We start from the raw sequence: 15006 nt of genomic DNA, 5'->3' as shown, positions 1-15006 counted from the left end.
TTCAAAGCATCAATTGACACAAAATTACCTCAAACCCTAAGAGGATGACTATCAGGCAATATCTCAAGGCACAGGTAAATGACTTTGATTTTCAGAAAGCCTGGCCAAATGAGGTCTCATGGTACACTCCATGTAAAATGGGGCCAGGTAAGTGAGAGATTCAGCTCTTTGGACTCTCTCAGAGTAACCTTCATGATAGTTTTTTCTCTAGTCCACTGGCATCAGCTTTTCCAAGGTCATGGATTTATTACAAGGCCATTTGGTGTTGAAACTTGGGAATGTGACCCTCTAGATCCCAGCAAGACCTGTCTTCCTTAACTTAGCCATCTGAGCTCTCATAACACAAAATCTAATGTCACACTTTTTTCTGCACCATCTTGCTGCAGTTCTTTACTTGTAAGTTGCCCTAGGCTTCTACACAGTCATCATTCAAAATGAAACTAAGGTTAATATTTTCATGATAAAGAAGGGAAATAAACACAAATTTAATTTATATTACTGTGCTAGGTATTGTGTAAATCTATTTACAAATATATGATATAATTATAATAACTCCAAAAAACAAATTCTATCATTTATCTCTATTTTATAGATATGGAAATTGAGACTTACAGAGGTAAAAGGTACTCTCAAGTATTACTCCATATTTCCTAAATTTTTGACATTTAGTTCAAATATTTACTTCAGGTTTACAACAGTTCTTATCATTCTAAACATACAGCTTTGTATTTCTACTTTACAAAACTTTTCTTCATATACTGAAGTTGAATTTCTTAAATGTCTTTTTAGCATCAGTTGAGATGATCACATAATTTTTCCACTTTCTTTGATCTCTTGATATGATAGATTGTTTTAATAAATGTTCTACTTTTAAAATTTCTCTGCACGCCTGTGATAAAGCCAACATGTTCATATTTTAGTATAATACTGTATTTGAGTTGCTATTATTTATTTAGGGTTTTTGAACCTTTATTCTTAAGCGAGCTAGCTAATTTTGTAATTCATAAAATGAACCGGGGATAAATCCATCTTTTTCTAAACTTAATAAAATGTTCATAGCACATTATTTTAATACAGTCTGTATTTGAGTTGCCATTATTTATTTAGGGTTTTTGAATCTTTATTCTTATGTGAACTAGCTATATTTTACAATTCACAAAATAAATTGGGGATCAATTAATCTTTCTCTAAGTTCAATAACATTTTAAATAATATAGGAATTGCTTTTTTCTTGAAGGTTTTCTTAAAATATTCTTAGCCTGGTATCCTCTACAGAATTAGTTTTTAAACAATCTTCTTAGTTTATTCCATGAATATTCAGATTTTCTATTCTCTTTTGAATTGTTTTCAGAAATTCATATTTTCCTAGTAAATTGTCCATTTTATAAAGTTTGTCAAATTAATTAGAATAAAAAGTTGTTCATGACATTCACTCCATATCTGATCTTAGAACCATTTTATCCACCACTGACCCATCGTTGACCCTCTGCTTTGTGCCTGACACTACTCCAAGCACTCACTAATTACTGACCAACAAAGCATACATGGTTTCAGGTCCTTTAGGATTAAACAGTCTAATGGGGAAGAATAATGGTAAACAAGTAAGAAAATAAGTAATTTCAAATTTTTATAAGTGTTATGAAGGTAACAAAATACAATAATAGAAAATAATTGGGATAGGTCTACAGGGTTAAGATAGAGGAGTATAGCAAGACCTCACTGTGGGGTGACACTTAAATCCAGACCTGGAAGATTAGGAAAAACCAGGTCTATGAAGAAAAAGAAGGAAAAGTCCCAAAATATTCCAAGGCAGGATAGATCCTGCTGTGTTTGAGGTACTGAAAGAAGTATAAGATAGCTGAAACACAGGGAGTGATATGGAGAGGGCCCTGAGAAGCTTTTGGAGAACTCGGCAGGTAATGCAGGTCTTTCAGTGGCTGCTGGGGAATTTCTATTAAGGAGATTAGGTACTGGCAATCCAATCAAAGGGAGAAATTATAACTGATTTTGCCAAGTTCTTTATGTAAAATGGAGAATAATTCAGTCACCCATATCCAAGAATAGGATAATTTATAATAAACATTTTTGTGGATCATAGTAAAGAGTTTAGATAAATTTTTAAATTACTAGATATTACTCCTTAGTTTTCAGATTATACAAAAATTAAGCAGGAAGTTCAGAAAGCTCCTTTATAATTCCTTTTCCTTCCACCCTCATTCACTCTCCCATTTTGCCACCTCACATCATCCACCCCAACCAGTTTCCCCTATTATTAACATCTTACATTAGTGTGGTACATTTGTTTTGGCAGTTAGGAATAAATTATGATACACTGTTACTAACAACCATAGTTTACATTAGGGTTCACTCTTTGTGTTGTACATTCTATAGGTTTTGGAAAATGTATAATGGCATGTATTTACCATTACAATATCATAGAGGATAGTATCACCACTCTCAAAATTTCCTGTACTCCCTCTATCCATTGCTCCCACCCTTCCTCCCTCTGAGGCTCTGGCAACTACTGATCTTTTTACTGTCTCCATAGTTTTACCTTTCCAGAATGTCATATAGTTGGAATCATTCAATAGGTAGCCTTTTCAGACTGGATTTAAGGTTCTTTCATGTCTTTCCATGGTTTGATAGTTCATTTCTTTTTATTACTTAAGTAGATTACATTGTCTAAAGGACATCTTAGTTGCTTCCAGGTTTTGGCATTTATTTATTAAGCTGATATAAACATTCTTGTACAAACTTCTGTGTGGACTAGATATTATTTTACCTGCACTGGCAATCCATCAAAGAATTTTGAATATGTGTTTGTTAAAAAGATGACCCTCTGTCACCGCTGAGAGAAGAACAGTGCAGAGGAGACACATGTGGAAGTGAGGCTAGTAAGGATGCTGGTGCAATAATCCAGGTGAAAGACTCACAATTGGACCAGCATGGGGCTGAGGAGTGAAGATAATGTATTGACTTACATAATATGGAAGAGGAATTGATAGAACTTGCTTAAAAAAGAGAAACAAAAAGGTAAAACTTTATAAAGCCTGAGATTTCTGGCCTGTGAACATGAGAGATAACACTGCCATTTATCAAGATAGGGAAGAAGAGCTGATGAATATATTTGAGGGAAAAGGGGCAACCAAGACTTCAATTTTACATCTGCTGAAGGTGAAATACCTGTCACATCTCCAAGAAGAAATTCAAAATAGAAGGACAGATTCGGAGTGGAACCGTAAGTTTGGAAATCACCAATAAGTGAATGCTATTCAAAGCCTTGGGAGAAGAGGGCTAAGGATTCTCTGTGGGCAGCTCCAATATTTGGAATTCATAGTGGAAAAGCAAATTTCAAAGGAAACAACGGGGTGTCCAGGGAGCTAGAAGGAAATTCAGTATAGTGGGTATTATATAATCCAAATGAAGAAAGTTTTGAGGAAATTATCAATTGCAAATTGTGTGTATTTGAGTGTTTTTCCTTCATTTACATTTATCTTGCTAGTCAGGGGCCATCAATATTTTTTCCTTAAAGAATCACTTCTTGAATTTATTTCCTTTTTTTCTTTTATAGTTGTTAATTCTTAAATTTATTCTTAGCAATTCAGTTTGCTACTATTTTGTTTTCCTTTAATCTATGCGTTAAATTTTTTAAATTTACTTCTGGATTATAATTTTTCTACTTATCAGGAAATATTATGTAAAAAACGTACTATTTTTATTTTCTAATAAGTATGTAATTTCATTTTTTACATATTCTTGACTATAACATATTTAAGAAAGTCTCTTAAATGCCTAAATTTTCTTTTTTGTTTGTTTGTATTCTTTATTATTGATGTTGTTAATACTTACATTGCATTTTGACCAGGTTAATTCAGTCTTACAAAATTTATGATTTGAGAAATTTTTTGAGACTTTGTTGTATAACACATGATCAATTTTGTAAAAATATTTAGGACAATGCAAAAGAAAATATATTTTATTTATGTAAGTTGTTGAGTTAGATATGTTTCTATTAAATCAGTATTATTGTTTTATTATCCATCCTCTATTTTCTTAGTTGGATTTTTCCTACTTCATCCATCAAGAACTTAAATAGATTCCATTCCAAAAGTAATATGGTAATATTTATGCTACATCATGATTTTTGTCAGCATCTCTTTGTATTTCTAATAGTTTTATTTACATTTTAAACTATAAGCTATTCATCAAAGTTCATGACATCCATACTTCATTGTAGATTATGTCAGTTTTTTAATGTAGAGTAATAAGACTTAACTTTTTTTGCCTTGCATTTATACTAGTTTAATGAAATAATGCCTTGAAATCCACACTAATATTAATTTAATGTCAACTGCTTTATTCTTTTGCATTTGCCTATTAACTGTACACAGCCATTATCTTTAAATTTTCCCTGTAATTTTATTCTAACTAAAGTTTTTATATAAAGCATAGAGCTGATTTTTTCTATCCCAGTCATTTTAATAGTGATATTTTACCTAGTTTCATCTATTTTCTTGAATAATAAATGATTTTTGTTTTGTTTTACTCTTTCTGTTCCTCATTTTTTGACATTTCTGAAATCTTTTTTCTTTAATAACTTATGTTATCAATCTTTTTTCAAGTCAAAGCTTTTTTCTAAGCATAGTTGATAATTCTCTAATTACCAGTATCCATTGACTCCCTTATGTGAAATAAGGAAACTAATCCTTTCTAAATTTTTCCAACTATTTTCTGTTTTAATTTATATAATTGACCCTATAAATCACATTTTTTCACATTTTATATCTTCTCTTTCATTAATTAATTTATAATATTCATATTTTCTTTTGTGACTGTTTATGACAAATTATTTTAATGGTAGATGTACCTAGTTTTAAATTTATTTCTGGTCTTCCTCAAAGTTTGATTTCCCTATATTTAAATGGTTTGTTTTCAATTCATTTCTCAGCTGACTGGTATAAATGTTTGGTTATTTCCCTCCCACCCCCACCCCCTGGAAATGTACATGTCTGAACTACTTTTTCACTTATTGCCTCTTTGGTACTTTTCTTTTCCTTATGAAGACAGTTTGACCGGTTTGAAATTATTGGATTAGAACCTTTTTCCCATGAAACCTTAACTCCATAGTCTCCTGTCATTAACACTGTTGTAGAGGAAAAGTCTGAAACACATCTGACAGTACTTTATTATCTCTGGTGAGATACTTCCAGGATGTCTTTATACTTAAATTTAACCATTTCTTCAGAAAATGCCTAGAGGTTTCTCTCACTGAATATACTTTTCTGGATTATAATAAATCCTTTTGTTTCAGTAGAGGCTTTCATTTGTCAGAGCCACTTTCATCTTTTATAGGTATTATGTTTTCTGTTACACTTACTCTGATCTCCATATATATAACCATCTCTACAGATATTTTTGCCTTTTAAAATTGTTCTGTATTCTAGTTGAGCTTTTCAAATTTGTACTCCAAACAGCTCATTTTATTTTCTGACAATATTAATTCTACTGTTATATTTTATTTTCTTACCTTTTTAAAAGTTAATCTTAACTTAGCTCCCTATTTAATTCTCACTACCTCTTCTTCCCAATTTTCCATGCCAATATGTCATTCTCCCTCATCTTTAATATTTAATAATACAGATCTTTAAACTTGATTGGAAGTACAAAAGAAGTGTTCTCAATTACATCCATAGACAATATTTTCAAATTGTATTCTTTTCCTTTGCATTGAGGACGTCATGTTTTTAGGCTGAAAAATCTTTCCATAAACACTTATCCCTTGATTCTAGATGCAGTTTATTTTTCTCTGATCAATGCTTCGGTGATGAAAGGAAGAGTAATATCTTACTGAAAATTTTAGAGTCGAAAAAAATATAATAAAGGCTGAAATAATTGCACCTATAAAAAATATACAAATTTTATGGTAAAGTAGGTTGTATTTTTATATTTTCATGGAGTGAAGAGGTACAGAACTGGTTTTCAATGAGAGGCTTAATATATTATGTAAAATCAAATAAAAATCTGTTGAATTTAATAGCCTTTGCTTTCCCAAGATTTGGGGATACTGACTCTCTCACATATAAAACAACCTGTTAAATTTACAAAATCATTAGGACATAAAGATATCTCTGTTAACACTCTTTTACAGGTGGATAAAGGGAGGCTCAACTCTGACCAGTTGCTTGACAACATAAGTCAATAGAGAAGCTGGGTTTAGAATCACAAAGCCTACCAATTCATGCAGTTAAAACAAAAAAATCAATAAAGGAGTTTAGTGATTTGAAAATTAAAACACAATGGTGCTAGCTTTAAGAGTTGAAAGCAAAATATTGATTCATAACTTTTCCCTTTTTTTGTAGTCCTGTCAAATACTGAGATTGTTGTTTTTCCTAGCAACAACACGTTCAGAAATGGGAAATGCTGAACCGCATTAGTCAAGAAAACCCAATTGAAAATCACACATTAATTTTGTGGATCTGTTAAAAATAACAATGATTTTAAGTATCACATAACATGTAAAATCCGACTGTCTTTAAGCTGTGACATATACAAGGAAGTCCCCCCAGAGTTCACTAATGAACAAAACAGTATGTAGTAACAGCAATTCTAGCAATAAATGGAGTAATTAGAATGTGTTGGTAATAGCTGACACATAATTACGACAATCACATCAAAACTGAATGAAAATAAAGGAGAGAGAATAGAGGTCTGATCTTCATATTAAAAGCAAATAAAATAATAAGTTAAATTGCTTGCAAGAGGAAACTCTCCTTCCAAATGCACACAGGCACTCAGACCAGTGCATTCACAGCTGCTTGTGGCTGGTTAACTGCTTAACTGCCCTGGGTATGAAATCTTTTGCTCCCTGGCTCTCGGGAGACACAAGTCTTGGGGGAGAAGCTTGCCTGTTTGGCTTCCTGTTTATTAGGAATGTTCTTGCTCTGAGGCACATGGTCTGTCCATGCCAATTTAGGATAAATTACTTCCACAGGTGATCAGCTGTTCCTCATCTCCTCTGAGATCAGAGAAAGGAAGAAGAGCTTAAATGTGAACATGTGGGATCTAAAGGGATTAAGAATCATTCTGACAGGGAGTTGTCTGATCACAGGAATGGGTTACTAAATTAGATTGTGACACTGGAGAAATATTAACTGAATTGGACTGAACTCCATGAGGGTAGTTACATATTCAGAAGTGATCTTAGCATAAAACCATTAGCCAAAAGAAAGCAGATCTAACAATAAGTATGCTGCTCAAAGGAGGTAGGTGTTCTACTGATAGGCACTACATAAATAATAAATAAGTATACTGGGAGAGAGAGAAAAGACCCAGAGCTTTAAAGATTGCAATGGTGAGAAAGGATCCTTGTATTTTAACATCTTGCTATTCAAAGTGTGGTCCATAGACCGGCAGCATCAACATTCACTGGGAGTTTGTCGGAAATACAGAATTACTGACCCCACTCCACACCTGGTGAATCAGAATCTGCATTTTAACAAGATCTAGAGATTTCTATGACATTTGAGTTTGAGATACATTGATTTAACAGATTCATAGACCACCGGAGGGGAAGAGATCGTGGAAAAGGTCTTACCTAAACTCTCTTTTCAAATGTGAACACTCACCAAAGTTGCATGGCTAAGAGGCAATATATGTCAGAAAATGAATTAGTGTCAGCGTTAAATCTAGATCTTAGACCAGTGCTCAGTCCATGATCCATATTATCATCCAAGAATTTCCAAATACCCAATGAAATGAAAAAAAAACAAATCTGCTTAGTCTGTTTCCTAACTCTTCCTCATTTGATTTTTTATTAGTATTCTAGTACTGGACTTGGTATTTAAAAAAGAAAACTTTCTCATAAATAAATCTTCTGTCAAAGAATAAACCCAATAACAGGGCAGATTTACTGAATGCCAAGGTTATGTATTTAAAAGATCTTCTCTCTTCCAGTCATTACTGATGCAATAAAAGGTACTGTGAGAGATTGCTGGAAATGATTAAATGTGTTTTATTTTAGATTGATAACTCTGGTGGAGAGGGTGAGAGGAAGGCAGGAAAACCAGGGCAGGTGGGAGGGAAGAGCAGGAGTCGAGTGGTGGCACTGCTGTGGCATGACTCTCTGACATCACTGGCTTAACATTTGTATTTCAGTCCATCGCCTGACTAATAACACCATGTAGTGAAATAAAGCACCCATTCTAGAGGTAATTGTTATGTGGTCGAATATAAACAAGCCCCATTCTGCAGTATATTTACCACAGTGTATATTTACGAGTTGGGTTTAATTAAAAGTCAGGAACACTAGAGCTATTTTTTAACTAGATGCCTATTATCTAGTGTCAAATGCTTGGTTTTAATCATGCATTTTATATCATCGTGACCTAGATCACTGCCTGTGACATATGAGATAGTGTGTTGTCTTTCCTGAGAAGATGTAGCAGGGCTTGATGGATGTTTTCTCATTCCTAACCTCATTACTACCAGCTTCCCATCCATCTAATAAAATGCTATGATAGAGAGTGGGAAGGTGCTATAAATCATAATATTCCAGCCGCTTCCAGCAGATTCATTAGAAATGCTGACTATATATCTCACAAACAGAAAGTCAACACACAAAGTAGGTTGCTGCTTCTCCCCAGGATCAAGACACCCTGTTTCTTGTCTCTCCCTCTCACAGTGGAACAAAGGTCCCTTTTAAATGGCAAAACCCGCCGTTTAACAAACAACTGCATACCTTCAGTCTTAATGTGACTGCTCCAATACAGAGTTGATAAATACTAGTTCTCATCTTGTTAGGCACAGTCTGATCATTTTTTGGCCAATAGGGATTGCTGTCCACTTCTAAGTGTCAAGGAACCCGATTCCATTATAATATATTAGATCTTGGAATGATGGCCATTATTGTTTCTGTCCTGAGAAAGAAAAGGACCCTGTGTCTCCTTAAGGTTGAGGTGGGAGTTCTTGAAGAGGTAAATGAACGCTCTGACATTACCACTCCTTCAGGTAATCGGGTGTGAAACCTTGGTAACATTCTCGGCTCTTCCCTCTTTTTCAATCATCGTATGTTCATTTATTCAACAAACATGTCATGAGGACCTACCATGGGCCAAGCCCTGTGCTAGATGCTGGGTTACAACCCTAAATCAGACGTGGCCTTCCTTCAAGAAGCTTGCACCATAAATGAAAAGTGAAATACAACAGTAGCACATAAGAGGGAGTCCTAATCCAGTCTGGGCAGGACAGTGGTGGTCAAGGAAGGCTTCCAAGAGGATATGAAACCTAAGCTCACCAGAGAAGAGGAAAGGGAAACTGTTCTAGAAAAAGACAGCAGAGCATGTGCAAAGATTCAGGGCTGTAAAAAGGACATGATCCAAGTTTAGCACAGCTGAGATGAGCAGGAGCAGAGACTGGTAAGAGAGTAAGGAGTTTACAAGCAATAGAGGCCAGACCCGAAGGGCCCTGTATGCTTTATAAAGAAATTTAAGCTATTCCGAGAGCAATAGGGAACTATTAAACACTGTTAAGTAGAACAGTGACATGGCGCATTCTGCATTTTAGAATGATCACTCTCACAATAGTGGGTAATGGATGGTAGGAGGGATGGGACAAGGATTAAGTCAGGGAAACTACAAGAAGGCAGGGGCAATAACAGCATGAGATGTGAAAGACAGAGAAATCTGTAAGTAGTTGAGAACTATTTATGAGGGAGCGATGACAGGACTAGTGATTGATTTGATCAGTCTAACCTAACTGGTCACCAGGTCTATTAGTTCTTTGTTCAAATTAAGCCTTATTCAGTTGTTCCCATTTGCTCCCACAGCCACTGAAGATTCTTTCCATGATGATAAGCCCCGTGCTGTATTGTGACTAACATCCATATCTGGGCTAATCTCTCTGGTATCCAGTCCATGTTCTACAACCTAATAAATCCTCATAGACCTCTTCTCTGTGCTGCAATCTCCAGTGTCTGTTAAGCACCTAATCCTCACTGTCTACAGAAAAAGCCCTCAAACTTCAGTGAATATCTGAATCACTGAGATGCAGCGGGGGTAGGGGGGTGGCCTGTGGCAAATGAGGAAGCCCAGCCCCTATCAAGATAAAATGTCTGATTTAGATATGGCACAGTATCCAGAGATAGGTCTTTTAAACAAACATTCAAGATACTAAGATAGAATATATACTTTGAGATAAAGTTCAGAGCTATAACCTAGAATTCACAGATCTCTACAATTTCTGCACTCCACACTCTCCTGATATCCACTGTAACTTCCTTTTCTCCCCACATCACTTTCTGCTGTCCTGTGGCTTGATTTCTTACTAGAAAAATGACTATACTAAAATTGCTCCTGCATGCATACCTTCAGTCATGTTGTTCTGCCTTTCCCCTCTGCTTATCTAAATTTAGTCAATGTATGCAGGCTCAGTTTCCATATCTGTAAAGGGCAGGAAACAGATTAAATGATTTCTGAGTTATATTGTAATCTTACTATTCTATGACTCATTTTAAATTCTACCTCTTCCTGAGCCTAGCCCTGATCACTTCAGCTTTCACTGATGCCTCTTTCTGAACTTGGTCAGTCTCTATTTTTAACCCCACACTTAATTTTATGAACTATTTTATAGGAAACTAGAATCAAACACTTTCATCAGGTTCTAGCTTGATTATTTACTACCAGTGTGATATTGGGCAAGTTGCCATCTTTCTAAACATCAGCTTCCTTATCTGTAAATGGGGATAATAAAAGTTTCTGCCTTGTAGAATTGTTGCAAAGATTTAAAAAGATAATCTACTTAACGCAATTAGTACAGTGCTTAGAATTTATTAAGGCATTCTTTAAAAGTTAATAAAAACCAATGTGACAGTTTACAGTTCAGTTGTAAGCAACTTGACAGAGATGGAAGCTTCTTTTATATCACTGACCACTTCCCCAACTCCAGAACCTGACACAGGATATCATCACCTAGAAGATTGTTGTGGATTAATATTTATGGTACTCTAAAATAAAAATAGGTAAGCATAGCAGAATGAATCTTAGTACACAAACTCAGGTAATCCAGAATTATCATATGCCCACATTTTCTTTATATTGTTTTAAATCTGACTTCAGCTTCATCCTACTGAAGGAAATACAGTGTCAGTTATGATTACCTATCCCAAGAGGAAAAGTCCCAGGGTCTTGCTTAACATCAGGAAGTTTTCACACTGTTCCACACTGGTTACTACGGAGACGCCGAGTAACCCAGCCTGTATGGTTCCTGTAGGTCATAGGCAGCTTAGCTGCTTCTCTGCCTTGCATTGAATGTAGGTAACTGGACTAGATTTGGAACACCTGAACTCAGGGTATATACAGTTCCCAGTGTTTTAGTTGGCCATCACTTCTGAAATTTTGTCATCTACCCAAGACTTTGCCAGGAGTAAGACATGAGCCCCAATCCAGAAGGACCAAATCATTCTCTTTTCCCATGTCAAAGGAATTACCTCCCTGAACTCCCTGCCTTGGAAGACAATTCCCTCTCTTACTCTCTGCGGCCCCTAATAATAACTTTAATAGGGTACCTACAGAACGACTTTAATAAGTTTAGGATTCTGCTCTCAGTACTACTAAAAAAAAAAATTCTCTGAGGCAGGGAATTATTAAGGACCTGAATGCCTGTGTGAAATGAGGAAAGGAAAATAAATGAAAGAATAATGAGCACAAATTAATATTTTAAAAAACTATCCTATCCAACAAGTCAAGAGGAATTGATTTGCCTGAACACAGAAGGATCAAAGCACAAAATAAAGGGATGCTGGAATGTTGACAGCATATTCCTTTCTTGAGTCAGATAAGATCTTTTTCTCTATAGTTTTTGGCATTGGGAAAAAGAATTGGCCTTTGGTCAAGGTTAGGATTCACTCTTCCTCCTTTCCAAATTTTAGAAAACTTTTTGATTGTTAACAATGAGAGCACCATCCATACAGGCAAAGCACATCTTGCCTCTTGAAAGAACAAAGGCTCAGAGAGGCCATAAAAATTGCTCATAAGTCTTTGTAGACATCAAAGGACTCTTACCAACAACATGCAGATGACTTAGTGAAAGTAAATCGGGAACATATGGATTAAGATTCTCTTGAAATACACATGGGTTTAGAAACAAGGTGAGGAGGAAACTGCTTAGGGCCAAATGCACTTTGGATTTTCTAAACACATGTGTGTGGCTATCAACCATTAACACTCCTACCCCCACATACACACATACAAACATTCACTCACTGCATAACCTCGAGACCCAGAAATGGTAAGATTCCTGGAGACCACACACAATGGGAGATTCACAGCTATTTACCCAAGGTTAGATTAATTCAACAAATGATTTCTCTAATGTTTTCAGAAGAGGGGAAAAGGGAAGGAAAGTCAATTAGTGATTCAAGATAAACAACAGACTTTTGATTCTGATTTCTGATTTCAAGAATAAACACATATCTATTTTGTTGGCCTCAGTTTTCTCATCTTTAAAATGTGGGAAGTGGATTGATTGAGCACAGAAATGCTCAAAAATGTCTTTACTCTCTGACCATTTTTTTCTTCTGCTACTCCCCCTCATCATTCTTTTTCTAATCTGGGCATATGCAAATTTTTCCAGCAGTAATAACAAGATCTGAAAGTTGAGCTTTAAAATACCCCATATCCAAGCCTCGCCCCAGGATAAATTCAAAGCAAGTGAAAATGAGTCTCAAGTACCCACCCACTCACTTTTTCTCCCCCTCTTCTCCCACTGGAACACCACCACAAAGCACCTCTGCCCTCATTTTCACCCTGACAGCCTAAAGTAGTCCATTAGGGAACTCATACTAAGGACCAAACCACAGCATGTGATGATCTCTTTCATAAATAGGAAGTCATGTGGGCTTTTAAAAAAACTGATTAATGACAATCAGAAAGCATCAAGAATTAAGTCTAAAATTACAAGACCAGAAATTGGAAGGAATAAGGTAAGACATTTTATTACATATTTAAATCCTGATTAATAAAGTGAGAGAAAAATTACTACCAGTACCATCAGCATCACACAGATTAAATATTTACTGAAGATTTCTTTCCAAAGCCAGTTTTCTGATTCATAATGTCCCTCATAGCCTGAACCTGAAACAACTCATTCTGGGAAAGCCTATTTGTCTTCTGATAGAAGAAGTAAAGATCTTTTTGTACTAAAACTATTATTCAGCAGTTCTCTGTCTCTAGGGTGACTATTGTGGTACAGTCATAGTTATTTCACAATCACTCATTTTCAGAGTATATGGAAAATAGACAGTGATTGGGATTTGCATTTGAAATACAGGTCTAAGTTATCTCCAAGAGCCACTGATATTATCAGTCCTTAATGTAGAACTTAGTTTTGAGTTAATAACATAAGTGAACCCAGACACAGTGCTGACATTAAAACCCTTGACTCTACCAAAATCTATAGTGATTCTTTCCTTATATCTGAGAAAAATTGTTTCTAACATATGGATCCCAACTGCTGTGAATAAAATTTCATGGTATAAATATCCTGATCCACTTGAAATAATCTTCCCTGTCACCTTGACCAACTGGATCATGTTACTTTCTCCTCCTATATATGCTCCCATAGTAGTTTGCATTTTTCCTTATCATAACATTGAAGAATGTAAGATCTGAGAGGGGAAGAAGGGTGACTATCTTGTTCTCAATTGTATTTTCAGAGCCTAGACAGGGCATGGCATAAATAACAAATATTTGCTGAATACACACATAAATAAATAGACTTTATTTCAGAACTCTATTACTGAAATTGTTACTGGATAAGTTTTGCAGACCCTCCAAACAATCTAGCCATCTCTGTCCCCTAATCTATAAAAATTATAGTTGGTTCCTTTGTGGCTTCAAAGGGCACTATATAAGGCCTTTATTTGCTGCTCTCTGTATTTGATTTCAGAGCTGCATTAATTCCATTTCACAGATGATGAGCCTGTGGCAAAACTTTCTACATCTGACCCAAAAAACCAAATGTAGTCTCTGAACAGCAAGGGTGAAAGTGATCACCCAGGAAATCCTGACTTTCAATTCCATTTCTAATTCCTCATAAGAAAGAGATCTTAAACTGCTCCTGTGGAACCCAAGAACTTTGTGGGTGCGCTTTGTAGATGTGCCTGGGTAGACACACAAGCAAAACTAAAATCTGACAATGAAAATGCACTTAAAGAATCATTCAAAGTAATAAATCCCACTGCACATGAAGAAGTATATACAGCATTGAGGTAATCTAGGTGGAGTTTATTTAAATCTGCTGTGTTGGCATTCCAATGCATGTTATGTTGGGGATACAGATGCTGAATAATATAATTAGTATCCTTATATGAAAAATAAAATCCAGGCCAAAATTCAAAAAAGTACATGAAGAATTGAAGTCCCCATTAGTGTATTTCTTTACAAATCGGTGGCCAAGAATAAAGATATTTCAGAGCTCTTACTCATTTTTAATAAGTTCACGGAGGAAAACAGAAGATAGATTTGTAGCTTTGTACAAACACTACACACACACAATAGGAAAAGAAAAATTTAAGCACTTAGACACATTTTTGCCATAGTATCAATGTGAAAAGTGACATGACATCTGTAATGATAGTCAAAAAGGATGGCACAAACAAAACACACAGAAGCTAAGGCTCCTATTAAAAAGGTTCAAATATGTGTTGTGCAGATGACCCCGATGCTGGAACAATGCCAGGGTATCCCAAAATAGAGTTGGACAAGCCACACAAAGTATGTGCTCTTTATATTTCATAGTTTGGGAACTGTTTGTAATTACAGTGGCAGAGAATAGCATAGTTTGCCTTTTATATTAAATTTTATTGGCTGTTCTGGACCAAAACAGTAGTATTTATTGTATGAATATTTTAAGTGAGAATGCATTTGTTTGTTTATAAAGTAAACCTCATTAAATAAATACATTTCAAACATAATATGATTCCACTACCTGATAATTTTAATAGATGGGATA

The sequence above is a fragment of the Camelus dromedarius genome, chromosome 10 (assembly GCF_036321535.1).
Source record: "Camelus dromedarius isolate mCamDro1 chromosome 10, mCamDro1.pat, whole genome shotgun sequence".
NCBI classification, from domain to species: domain Eukaryota; kingdom Metazoa; phylum Chordata; class Mammalia; order Artiodactyla; family Camelidae; genus Camelus; species Camelus dromedarius.
This window is presented reverse-complemented; position numbering follows the sequence as displayed.